The sequence below is a fragment of the Mus musculus genome, chromosome 17 (genome assembly GCF_000001635.26).
Source record: "Mus musculus strain C57BL/6J chromosome 17, GRCm38.p6 C57BL/6J".
NCBI lineage: Eukaryota > Metazoa > Chordata > Mammalia > Rodentia > Muridae > Mus > Mus musculus.
The window spans coordinates 63,025,450-63,038,928 of NC_000083.6; the positions used below are offsets into that span (position 1 = coordinate 63,025,450).

The 13,479-nt window shown below is 42.6% G+C and overlaps 1 long non-coding RNA gene across 2 annotated transcripts; it reads left to right on the forward strand.

Moving 5' to 3' along the window:
- The first annotated feature begins 387 nt into the window (after positions 1-387).
- On the forward strand, positions 388-13,091 carry Gm34230. Of its 2 annotated transcripts, none has more exons than XR_385683.3 (3): positions 388-791; positions 1,826-1,897; positions 12,829-13,091. It is a non-coding gene; the product is annotated as a predicted gene, 34230 (long non-coding RNA). The 2 variants fall into 2 exon arrangements; XR_385684.2 differs by lacking the exon at positions 12,829-13,091 and adding an exon at positions 6,393-7,308.
- The last annotated feature ends 388 nt before the right edge of the window (positions 13,092-13,479 follow it).

A 13,479-nucleotide genomic window follows, 5' to 3' on the forward strand; every position in this document is an offset into this window, starting at 1 on the left:
CAGAGCTAATGCATGTGAAGACAATATTTGAGAACTGAAGAAAACAGAAATGCATGCTGTGAATATTTCTGTGGCGTCCTATTTAAATCGGGAGTAGCCAAGCACGTGTGGGGGACAGCGATGGGAGCTATAATTGAGTCTGCTTATGTAAATGCGATGTTTTTCTTAAACTCTTTCCAAAAAATTCTAAAGGAAGTCATAAGACTAAAAGTCATTTTAAGGAACTTTTTTCTTTTTCCTTTTTGGAGTAGAAAAGACTTTTCATTTTTGGAGCTAACAGAAAACTTAAAAAAAAGAAAAAAGAAAAGAAAAAGAAAAAAAGATTCAGTATTTAACACAGAGTACTAAGTTGCAAGGCAGGACTCTTCACTTTCAGCCCTAGCAGATGCCAGAGGCAGACAGATTAACTACTGAAAACCAGTGTTATGTCTCCTCATACTTGTGTTAAATAACTTGTTTTGGAAGGGGCAACCAATTTGAACTTTAACCTTTGTTTAACTTCTATGCAGATATTGGGTTCAAAAAAAAAAAACTGAAAAACAAAACAAAACAGAACAAAACAAAAACCCAGAAGGCTCCTAACACAATCTTTCTTCAAAGAGACTTCATTCCAGTAGAGAAAAACAGCGATACAGATGACCAGGCATATGCAGGGCCTTCAGGACCAGGTTTCGATTATCTCCTGGAGTCCTGACCCACTCGACACGACATGGAACTAAAGCCAGGAGATGTCTGCAGCACTAAGAGCCTCAAGGAAACAAGGCAGAACAAGATAATCGAGAAACAGACAGGTGAGAAAAATCAACCTGATGGTAAATTGACAAGCTTGCTTAACTAGGGGGGTGCAAGAGCCAAGGGCTGACCCCAGAGACCTCCAGGCATACCAGGAGACATCTCTGCCGCCTCCTTTAATCTATTCAATGACATGACACCGCTGCATTTTTTAAAAAGTCGAACATCAACTTAAATTAACTTCTTTTGTCATTGTGTTTTAAATTCCGATTTCCCTCTCGTCTTCCTTTCCTCTGCACTAAATTATTAAAATCACCAACTGCTCAACAATTAAAAATATTTCAGAAAGTGGTGATGCCAAATTTGGATCGACTAAAGTGAAACCCGACAGAAGGGAGGATATTTTCAACATTTCCACGCTTTGATGCATTGTTTAAGGATATGACAACGTAGGATTAAGACTGATTGCTTGGTTTCCCACCATAAAACCAGCGCACGTGTTTGCATGTTTGATGCCATTAGAGCTCTCATTCTGATCAGGAGGCTCCTGGGTGAATGACACTATCGCATCCACAACGCACTCGTGTTCTTTTTCTGTCTTGTATTACTTCCCTTTTGAAATATGTTCGATCTATGACATGATGATACAATCAATCAATCAATCAATCAGTAGTTTTGTTTAGGGAACTTGGAATGAAGACAAGTTAAAGAAGCTCTTGGTCCCATTTTAAAAAGAATTTTTAGAATTTTACTAAATGTTATAGAGTTACATATGTAGGTTTCCATCTAAGTCTGGCCTATAGAGTCTCGTTACTTGTCAAGATCATCTAACTACACATCTACAGAAAGGTGTACAGCCAGTGTCACCAGGAAGCAGGAATGTACTTCGCCACTGTATACAGATCCACCTCACGCACACACTGGCTCCCTTTCTGGTGGGTGAGACTCCCTGGGCAGGCTCTTTCCAAGCCTGGAGGTTCTCCTGTGTCTGACAGTTCCTCTTCATCTGCCTTTATTCTACAGTATCTACTTCAGTTCCATTCCGTTCAACTGCTGGGTTCCAATAACCTTACTGAACTTTCATTGTTCGTAGTGCTAAAGATGCGAAGATCAACCGAGCTTGCTGTTTAAAAGTACATGGATTAATGACTCCTTTCTCGATGAGGTACTGTATGCAAGGAAGTAAGTGGACTGTGCTTCAAAAAGTTGGGAAGGGGGGGCCTCATTATTTGAATGCAAATAAACTGGGGTTTTTTTTTTTTTCTACGTAAGGAAATATTCAAAGTGATGCTAGCGGTTACAAGGCTGATCTAATGAAAGCTTATTTGATGCCTAATGTGACCCAAATCCTTTACAACAGTGTAGAAAAGTGTAGTGCAGGAAAGCCACACTGTTGTACACATGAGACATTTCAGATATGAGCCATCCTGTACCAACTTTGAGCATGGAAAATGCATTCAAACCTTAGCTTGCTTGGCCACACAAAGCTTATTGGTCTTCGTTTTTATATTAAGAAGTGAAATGTGGTAAGATCAAGCAAGAAGTAACTGCCCAAGGGTACGCAATTTAAGAAGGAGCAGGTCCAGGTTTGGGACGTAGGCTTCTGTCCTCAAAACCTGGGCTCTTCCTCCTGGGATATTCCAAGACTGTTCCAGAATATCTCAGGGGTAATGCAGACGGTCCTAGCAAGGCAGCAAGTTTTACTTAAAGCTGTAACTAAAATGCTCTCGAAGATCTTTCTACTTTAAAAAATATTTGCTTTATTCCTTGTGTCTCTGAAAGGGAGTGTGTTGTGGGCAGGCTGTACGCTCCCTGAGGTAGCTTGTTTGGCTGCAGGGGGTGGGGGTGGGCAGGGAGTTGTTGGTTAAGTAAGTATATATATTACCGTATTGGTTAGTTCTTGACTCTGTTTCAATGGCCATTTTTAAAAGAATTCCTCTTCAACTCTTAGGTTAGGAACTCAACATACTGATTAATTAGAAATCTAAGATGCTGCAGAAAAACAAAGGAAAGTCTGTAAAGGCTGGTCCTGTTTGGTTTGTACCTGGGTCACCCCAGAGCTTTTTGTCTGTCTGTTGCATGGCTTAAGTGAAGGATTAAACATCCCAGGCCACTTATTAAGGCATTAGTTATGCAAGCCTTACATATTTTACCAAGCATGTTAAGCAAAAGCTTACATTCTCAAGAAAATTAGACCAAAGCAGGAATTTCTTTCTTTCCTAAGAGACCAAGGAAGGCTCTAGGAACTATTAACCATTAACAAATGAGTAGCATTTGGAAAAAAAATGTTTAAGATTTAAATAATATTCCAAATAGAGACATTTGTACGGCTAGTTGCTAGGATGAATGTCAGAAGTGGATCCATTGTGACTGGCTGCCTAAATGTAGTGTCTCTAGCTATTTTTGGGCTCCTACATACATCCTCTGCATGAAGGCTTGCCCTTGTTCTTCTGCCTAGCTCCTTACATCTTGCAAACACACACACACACACACACACACACACACACACACACACACACACACTCAGGGGGCTTATCAGTGTGATCCACTACTTTTGCTTTGTTGGTAGAATATTGTGCTTTGCCACACATTTCTAAGCTGCAAGCTTTTGTTAGCTCCCTTTGGAAATCTGTGATGGTGTGAAGCGAACTTCTGTCCCCACTCAAGGGAGTGCAAACATGGTTTAAGTTCTTGCTAAAAGACCTGGATCCTATCTTGAAAGATTGGATGCTCCAACCAGAAACTTCCACACGATTGCTTATAGCCAGTCTGGTTTCAATGTGTGAAATGGATATAATATGTTTCAGAGAGTGTAGTTGGCTCTCTGCTGCTTTCATTTTATGCCTTCCAGAGAAGCCCTTGGTGTGGATTTTTTTTTTTATAAGCACACAAAAAGCAAACAACACAAGGTAAGTATACCTCAATACCAATAGTGATATGATGTGGACAGGAAACTGAGAACAATTAGAGCTTCCTGTGAAAAGAGGGGGCTTTAGAGGACTTCTCGTTTGGATTCTAGGTCAAGCTGTGTGGCTAAATATACTCGCAGCCTTGGGTAAGCTGCCTCGTCCTTCTGGGCCTTTGTTCTTCTCTGTGCAGATGGAGTTAGTGATGTCTTCATTGGCTGGCTTAGGAAGGCCACGTGCTCAGCAGTGCTGTCTGTGTGTTAACTTTCTCTCCTTCTCTCTGGCCACCATTCTCTATTCTCCTCCAAAAGCCTGAGGGTATGTGCACATGTCTAGATGTTCATGTGTATGGGTGGAGAGAAGGCACACATGACTAGAGCTTGTGTGTAGGTGTGGCTTTTAGATCACTGAACATTGAGCCCAGTGCTGGAATTTCAAAAATAACATTTTCATGTTATTTGGCATTGGGCCATTTTGAATATTTGAACAACTATTATATTTTTAATGTTTCCTATTAATATACACTTTTTTGTTATAACAGGAGTTTTTGACCCCAAAATATACAAAATAGACTTGTAATTAAAAGGGAAAGTATAAATGAATGACCATATGCCTGAAAAATATGTGAACAATGCTTTAAAATGCACCATTTTATATATCAAAAGAATTGAATTCTACATGATAGAAGTTAAAAAGAAAATACTTTCAAATGATAGAAAAAGAAATGGTAGCAAATCTTCCTGACTTGCTTACTGAGGAACACACTCAGGTTTTAAAAAATGGTTTTGGTAATATATACATTTTGCTTGCTGCATATGCCAAGAAGACCTAAGGCATCAGAGAATAAAATAGAGCATGGTAGTAAGAATCCTCAAGTTGGTCTTGGTGATGTGACCCTGCAGAATGTCTACAATTTAGCCTAAGCCAGGCTATTAGAACACAGTATTCAGACACTAATATGTCGACAACCAAGCATATTTGAAATTAGTGTCCAAATTCAGTTTTCCTGGGTTCTTCAGTCAAGTGTGCTATGATTTACCCTTTAGAAAGAAGGCATGGGCTATGTCAGAGAGACCCTTCAAGGAGAGATTTTTGCTTATCTAAGCTATTTTCTTTATGGTAAGACTGTACTTACTTTCAAAATATTATTACTCAACTCATTTTATATTTACTTTAAGATATATTTTTTAAAGAAATATTTATTTTATGTATGTGAGTATGTCATCGCTCTCTTCAGACACACCAGAAGAGGGCATTGGATCCCATTACAGGTGGTTGTGAGGCACCATGTGGTTGCTGGGAATTGAACTCAGGACCTCTGGAAGAGCACTCAGTGCTCTTAACCACTGAGACATCTCTCCAACCCCTTAAGATATATTTCAAGGAAAGAACACTTTGCAGAGCAAAAAAGCAAAACTGTGATCCTGGCTTTTTGTTTCCCCAATGCCTGGGCTAATGCCAATAGAATAGGAGACAAAGAAAATGTAGGTATGCGCACATATCGTTGCAACATAAAAAGAATGAAAAGATTGAAATTCTATAATCTTCAACAAAAAGGATGGGTTTGGCGGGGTGTTTTGAAATGAACGAAGTCAGACAAAGTCAGTCAAACACTGTAGTCTCTTATACACGGAAGAGTAAAAAATCTGATCGGCAGGATGACTGGTGGGAAGAGTGGAGAATAAGGGGAGATTGGATCATGGTTCCCAAAACATAGTACATAAAGGGAACACATTCTGGTTTTGTACAGTGTGGTCGGGTGTGGGTCCACAGCTCAAACAGCCTACTCTATATTTTATGTAAATTACCAGAAGAGAGGACCTTGAAGAGTCCAACGGAAAAACTACTGAAGGGCTGGACCTGCTGGTTGGTTGTCGTTTTGTTTTGTTTTGTTTTGTTTTGTTTTATCACCACACCTCATAAGCCTGTACATTCATTACTCATCAATAAAGCAAATTAAATATTTGAGCAGATTAAAGTGTTGGCCACTCTGACTGCATCAGTCAACTTTGTTCATATGTATCTAACCGCCACACAGTATCCTGGACGGAGCAGTTTTCCCTACCCTGCTTTAAGCTCTGGGAAGACCACACTACTAGCCCCCTCCCCAGAGAATATTGGGACCGCAGATGACAGACACACACATTGCTCAATTCCAACCTGCGTTCTTGGCTCAACTGCTGGGCGCTTCTAATCTACTGTGACTAGTGTGCCCTTCCCAATACTCATAACCTTTCAACCTGCCCTCAGCTTCAGTTGCTCAGTTACCTTTAGTCGCAGCTCAACACCCTAACCTCCCACTTGGAGAGGCACCTATGGCCACTCTGCCTGAGATCTCATGTGGCTGGTTACCTTTTCTCCCTCTGAAGCATGTTGAAAATCTTTCCTCCCTCCCCCGCATCTGTTAGTTTGCCTGCAGGGACCTAGAAGTCCTGCCTATTCCGCCCAGCTCATTGGCCTTTAGCATCTTTGTTGATGGATCAAGAACCAATTGGGGAACAGGATCTTAGCATCAGTACCATCCCCTACGTGTACAATTGAAACAATAGCAACGAAGACCCCAAAGCCTGCAGCCTTCTGTCTCTTCAGGAAGAGGGTATAGGAATCCCGGATTTGAAGAGAGAAGGTCAGACATGTTCTCTCTCCTTAACTCCTTGAACTAGAATTTGCTTCCTGGGCTGGGGAAGCTGAAAGAGGGTGGGGAAGGATCTGTGAACCCAGTCAGGGTAATGCAATGTGTGGCTCTAATTCCAGGCCGAGGCCACAGGAAGGACTGTTTTCCCACGGAATGAAGCATCTGCCCAATGACACTACCCACGCAGGAGGGACCCTCAAGGGCCTTGTGGAGATTGTCATACTTCATCGTGGTACATGGCATGAAGGGAGGAAATGACGCCTTGGTCACTGAGCATGACATCAGGAAGCTGAGAGAGATGTTGACTCTGAGGGACCCTTTGAGGAGGAACACAGGGTCAAGGTAGAGACAGAAGGGCTGATAGGCTATGATCAATGACATGTCCTGCCACCTCTCCATACTACTCATCTGTGTCCTTGTTACTCCCCAGCACTGTGAATGCCACCCCGGATGAAAGTGACGGCCAGATTCAGGATTTAGTATAAAATCAACCAGTGCCAAATAAGAATTAACTTCTAGAATTATTTCACACCTGGTTGGTGGTACTCATGTAGTCAAGCATTAACAAAAGAGTGCAGAGATGCATTCGGCTCTCTCTCTCTCTCCCTCGAGAGAGCGAGAGAGAGAGAGAGAGAGAGCGAGAGAGAGCGAGAGAGAGAGAGAATGAGAATATGACTGTTCCCACTGTTAGAATTGCGACCTCCCTCAGTCATTCCAAGTCTCATTGAAAGGTCTCTTGAAGTTTGGAAGCTGAGAGGAACTAAGCACAGCAGAGAAATTGGGGCCTTTCCTACCGCGCACTGCGGAGTTCTCGAGGCAGTCAGCTCAGCAGCTGAGGTTCGGTTCGTAATGAAGTGCACCACTTGACTCTCAGCCCCTCACGTTCAGGAACTTCTGTAACAAATTCCTTTCACGTTTGTTCCAAAGACTCCTGTTACACCTGAGGGGAGCACTGGGTTTTTCTACTGTCCAAGGCAGTGTTTGCAGACAGGCACAAAGTTTCCATTCCGAGGAGGGAGCCGTGAGAATGGAGCCCGGGGCACATGAAAGGTTTCTTGGCAGATTCTGAGCGGTGTGTGTGGAAGGGGGGTGGGGGTGGAGAAGACCCCCAGAAGGTGGCTTCTGAAGAGCTGGGGACTCAGACTCTTCAAATGGGGCGGAAAAGAACTCATTTCTAAATGGTGTTCTCCCCTACTCTTTAAAACATTGAAAAGCAGAGCCAAAGAGGTGCTGTCAGTAAACCAGAATAAGGTGAGTTAATACCAATACTGAAGAAGGCAGAGATGAGACGTTTATATCCCTGAAAGGAAGGCAAACTGGCTGGACTAGAAACAAAAACCTTGTGATAACAGAAACAAATACGTTGAAAGCTGCCCAAGAGCAAATCGGTGAATACAGACGGAGAAGCCCCTCTCCGGGGCCTTGCTCCACAACTTAAGTCCATAGCTTTGCATATGGAATAAGAGGAGTTCTGTGCAATGCACTCCATAGTTTTGCTTCTAATCGCACCATTTTCTGGCATTTGCTGTGAGTGGATTCTGATCTCAGGTCCTCCCTGCCAAACCTCAGCCCACAAGGGAAATGGATTCACTCTGGAGAGCAACCCACTCTTCTGCGGTCGCAGTGAAAGCCCCAGTCTTGTCTTGGGATCCTCCTCCAAGTGTGGGAAGAAAGAGATAAAAGCATCGCCTGGGGGCTGCAAGGTCCTCAGAAACCTGGAATTAGGGCCCTGGAATCTGCGGGTCTACCTGGTAATGTTTCAGGCACCTGGCAGGCTCCTCTCCCTGCCTAGTCTAATTGCTCCCAGGTGCTCAAAAACTCTTTTAAATAAATACAAGTCCCCCCTCACTGTCAGAAAGATTCTCACATCAAGGTGTAAATGACGGCTACAGCAGTATTCTTTCCAGGGATAGGTTTTGAGCAAAGGAAGATGGAATAAGTCATGAAGTTAGTTTTGGTTGCTTTGGTGGAAGAAGATGCCTTAGTTAGGGATGAGAGAATGAAGTTGCCAACACTGGCGAACTCGGAATTTTTTTTTTCATAGGGTCAAGAGTATCTAAGGTAGCTTGGCCAAGCTGTGTGGAAGCATCGTTCAGAATAATCTCTGGGTTAAGAATTGTCTTAAATAAACCCTGCATCATTAACAACATTCCAAATAAGACACCAAGAAGCTGTGCTGTTTCCAGCTATCTTTCCGGGTTGTACATCATTCAAGGAAAATGGCCCTGGCCCATCCAGCAGAATGCTGATTCTACAGAGGTCATGGGTCAGAAATGGCTAGACTCACTCTGGACGTTTGGCAATTCAAAAGTCCCCACGTGTTCTTAGCCAAAACCAGACTAAATGTGGCAGGTCTCTCTTCATTATGAATTCAACATGATCCCCATAAAAGTAGCAGCAGACCTAGTCTGGACCTAAACAAGCTGATTTTAAAGTCTATGTAGGAAAACAAGCAAAATAACCTGATAATTTCTGAAGGGCGATTGGAAGAGGCAAGGGTGTTAGAGGCTATCTTTAGCAGATATTCAGACATAATAAAAAGTCCCAAGATTCAAACTTGTGGGGCTGCCATATAAACAGACCACTAGAACAGCATAGAAATATTGGAAAATAATTCAACACACATGGTGTGTAGTATATGATAAAATGGGCTTTTTGTACAGTGTTGAAATAACTGAGTATCGTGTTATAAAGAATTAAGCTGGAGTTGTCCTTGTCTCTATACAGCAAGATCAGTGTCTTAAATGCAGATATAAGTATTAAAAAACAAAACCACATGGGTAATTCTTTTATATCTCAGCTTAGGAGAGGACTTTCTTCCAGTGCCTAAAAACTCAGAATCCATAAGGAAAAGATTGATAAATTTGACTATATTAAAAAAAATGTGCATGCTGTCCATGCAAAAGTTGTGAAAAAAAAGTCACAAGACGAAAGAGATTCACAGTCCTCATACAGTGCTAATTTCTCTATTTAAAGAACTTCTAGAAAAGAGAAAAGGCTAACAACCCAAAAAGTGGTCGAGTGACATGAGAAAATGCTTCATCGATGAAGAAACACAAAGCCAAGCAAACGTCAGGATCATCAGAGAAAGCAATTAAAACCACATGGAAAGGGCACTTCTCCCTAAAAGGCTAACTCCAAATGTTGAATAACAAATTCCAATTGTGAGGCTGGAAAAAGGGCCTCAAACCCACCGCTGGTCAGGGTAACGCCCTTCGGTGACCATCAGATTAAAGCATCTACTAGCTTTGTACTATCAGTTACAAAAGAGGTCAAAAACTATAAAAACAAAAGAACTGAATTTGATCTCTCACCCTAAATAGCAGAGACAAATTTTGGAAGGACAAACTATTTGAGATAGAAATCTACAGTCACAGAACAACAGAAAGCATGAGACAATTTGTTAATTATTTGTGTCAGCTGGTAAACATCTGGGCAAGCATTAGTGTGTGTCTATCAGTGTTTTGGAGTGAGCTCAACATTTAAACTGGTGGTCTGAAATCAGCACAATGCCTTCCTTAGTGTGAGTGGACTGTAACTAATCACTTGGGGTGTGCATAAAATGAGAAAGGCAAGGAGGCCTTTCAACCTTTCTCCACTACCCCACCTGCTTCTGGGCATATGTCTTCATGCTGGGACATTATGGGCTCATCTTAGGATCTTACCTGGCACTGTCCTCAACCTGGCTGTGAACGCTCCTTTCATTTTGATTTGAAGTCATTCGAAGCTCCTGAGACTCTAGCTTGTCCACTGCAGATCCTGACACTTGAGCACGTCCATAATTGTGTGGCCAGGTTCACCGAGCTTCTTTCTGATTGGTACACATCCTACTGGTTCCTTTGCTTCAAGACAGTCCTAACATACTCATGAGCGTGACAGCAGAGGAATGAACAAGATGAACCTACAGTTGCCCCAGCTTGCTGCCTAGAAAGAATTTCTAGGCTTCAGTCCAAGAGGGGGCTCCTAACAGCACAGAAGCACAATTTAAGAAAAGTTCAGAATTCAGAGAAACAAGAGTCTTGGGCCAGCATCCCAGTGAGGTGAGACCCTAGTGGGAAGTCTGAAAATCAGAATTCTCTTGCCTTCCCCTAAGAATTCTCCAAAAGTTGGTGTTAATTCTGGGAGCATCTTGCTGTGGAGGCTCCTGTATTGGTTGTTGATGACAGACAGCATTCCTACATGAGGGTACGCCCTGTTCCCCAGCCACTACTTTCTAGCACACAGCTTAAGAATTGCCCACAGCTTGGACTTAGAAAGGCAAGCTTTGCTTTTGGACTTGCTGGCACACCTGTGCTTATATGGAGCATGGTGACCTCGCAGCCTCTTTGACAATTTGCTGGTTTTACCTGTTGAGTGCTTGGGTTTTATTTAAAATACAAATCGATGGATTGTCCCAAGGACTAGATTTTAAGTCAGGAAGCTCATCATAGACTTTGATCTGTCATAGAATGTCCTTGCATTTGCTTTTATTTTCACAAAACAAAATTGCTTCTCTCTGTGACCGCTCACACCCCCTTTAGTCCCAGAATTCTATGTAAATTTCTGATAATACATCACAGTCAAAAAGATTTACAACACTTCATGATAAGGCATAATTGCATTGGTTCCAAAATGTATAGTTATGCCACTTAATTTTACAATGAGATTTAATTAACCCTCCCTTCTTGATATCAGAAACCCCCAGTGAAATAATTGTCTTTGCAAGTCATGCCGAGCAGTGACGCCCTGCTTGGGCACTCCATCTGGTTTGTTCTTGTATCAGCGGGAGAGAATTTGGACAAGGCTATGGCCGCTGGAGAGAGGGACATAATATTTTCTATCAGAAACCTAGCCCTCAAAGATGTGCAGTGGCACCAGGCACCAGCGAAGTGTCAAGGGAAGGGTTTTTAGTCTGATGGTGAAATTTTGTTCTTGTAGCTCTCTCAGATAGGTGGACCCATCGGAATGAAATGTCACAAACTGGACTTTTTCATATAGCCTGCCGAAATATCTAGTGCCCCTAGAACCCTGGGGCCAAGACGGAACTATCTGTCCTAACTACGTTTTAACTCATCTTTTAGCCAAAGCAAACCTTCAAACATAAACTCAAGTCTTCGAGAGTATGGAGTAGATTTGTGACTCTCCCTTGGGGTTGTTGGCTCTAAGTGTTGCAAATGTGTTATGTGGGGGTTGGGGGGTGAGTTGTGTTTTTGTTTTTGTTTTTTGCCATCTGTGAATAAAAACCATTCTTCATACGTTTAACTTTGCTTTATGTCACACACACTCACACACACACACACACTCCCAGCATACCTTTTTGATGATTGGGATGGAGTCAGTAGTCACACTTTAGGCTCCTCCTTCAATTCCCTGTTTTTTTTTCTTTCAAGGGGGCTATGGGCGAGAAGCTCCCAGGTTTCTGCCCACCCAGAAAGTGAGCCATTTTTGTGTTGAGGCTGACTTAGCCAGGACACTTTCCTGGAATTTCAACCATCGGCTCTGATTCTCCTCTCCACTCCCAATCATTCACCTAACATGCTCCTAACGCTGCCACAAAATTACAAACATCTGACGACCAAACCACAGCAAAAAAAAAAAAAAAAAAAAAAGGGGGGGGGGGACACCGGCCTGTTAGTTTTGTTGCTTTGTTTTATGAGAGGACTAGGTGGGTTGAGAGGAAGGTGGGAAGAAACGGACCAAAGGACTCTTCTCACCTCAGCTGTTCCTGGTTAACACTGAAGGAAGAATTGACAGAAATCTTTCAAAGTCTATTACTATTTGGTGAACAACCTGGAGCTTTCCTTCTCCACAGTCCATCATTTAGTCCTTCAAAAATCCTCGGATGATGAAAGCAAAGTCCCCAGTGGTCCCTACTGCAGGGTCTGTTTGACCCCATCCTCTCACAGAGATCAAGGAACTGCCAGTGTCTAAGGTGCTAATCCACAGAAGCCATTATTTCTATATTTGGGGGAAATCCTCTGGTGAAGGACCTATTTGACGGACCCAGAGGAATTGCTGAGCAAGTCCTCCCAGGGCCAGATGTGCACAGTGAAGGCTGCCTACCCACACCCACCCAATAAGCCTCATTTGGCACAGGTGTTTCTTTGGCTCAGAAGGTTTTAATGATCGATTCCACCTGGAGAGAGCTTTTGTTTAGTTGTGACCATGTGATTCTGAACAAGAGGATACCAGTGGCTTGGGACAACCAAATGGGTTATTTTCGAAATCTTTGTCAATGTTCCCAGATGTCTCCTTCTCTCTCTCCTTGTAGGTAAATGGTGACCCTGTGAGTCAGGCAGGGAAATGGTAACGAGGAGGTTCTGTGTTTCACTCAGAGCAGTGGGCTTAACGGCAGGGTTAAGCTAAAAGACCTCTTTGTCCATGATGGAATTTGCAGTTCTTTTTGAGAACTTCACTTAGCCTGGAAACACCTGCGAGCCAGAGAGTATCTGTGTGACCTGGAACGCAAGCAAGCAGCACTCTTATGTCGTTTTAAACCAGAAAGATTTGGAGTTATTTGTTACCATACAAACTATTCTATACAACATTATTCTCTTTTTCCTTTTTTTAAAAAAGGAAATAACCAAAAGAAACAGCCATCTTTCCACCTCTGGATTCTACATAACCAGGCAAGCACACTGCAAGTCAGAGGAGGACATCAACACACACAGACCCCAAACAGGGCCCTTAATAACAGGGCAACCAGATTAAGCCTGGGAAAATCTGCAGCTTGTCTTCATATGTGAGGTAATAAAAATCTCATTGTGTTAGTTTTTCGGTTGTAACAAATCACTAAAAGAAAAAAAAAGAAAAAGAAATTAAGATACTGTGTTACAAGGTCAGCTGGACCCACACCCTTACGTCCCAGGTCCAGCAGAGCACTGCTGTGGAGCAAGAGATAGAGAAGGCTGCTTCTGTCCTGGCACTAGGGTGCAAAGAGACAGAGAGGAAGGGGCCAGGGACAGGAGGTACTTTTCAAAGTCTATTCCAGATAACTACATTCTCTAAATAGGCTCCACCTACTAAGATCTCAACAAAGTACAGATAACCCTATGATGATCCAGTCACACTGAAAACTGGAGCCCAAGCCTTCAGGGCATGAGCATTTCCATCCACGCATTGGGGTGGGAGGCATTCAAAATCTTAACAAAAATCCCACACAACTCCTGGAACTCTGGTTCCACTTGGTCTCTGCAGTGTTTGCTGGTACCACTCTTACTAAGGAGT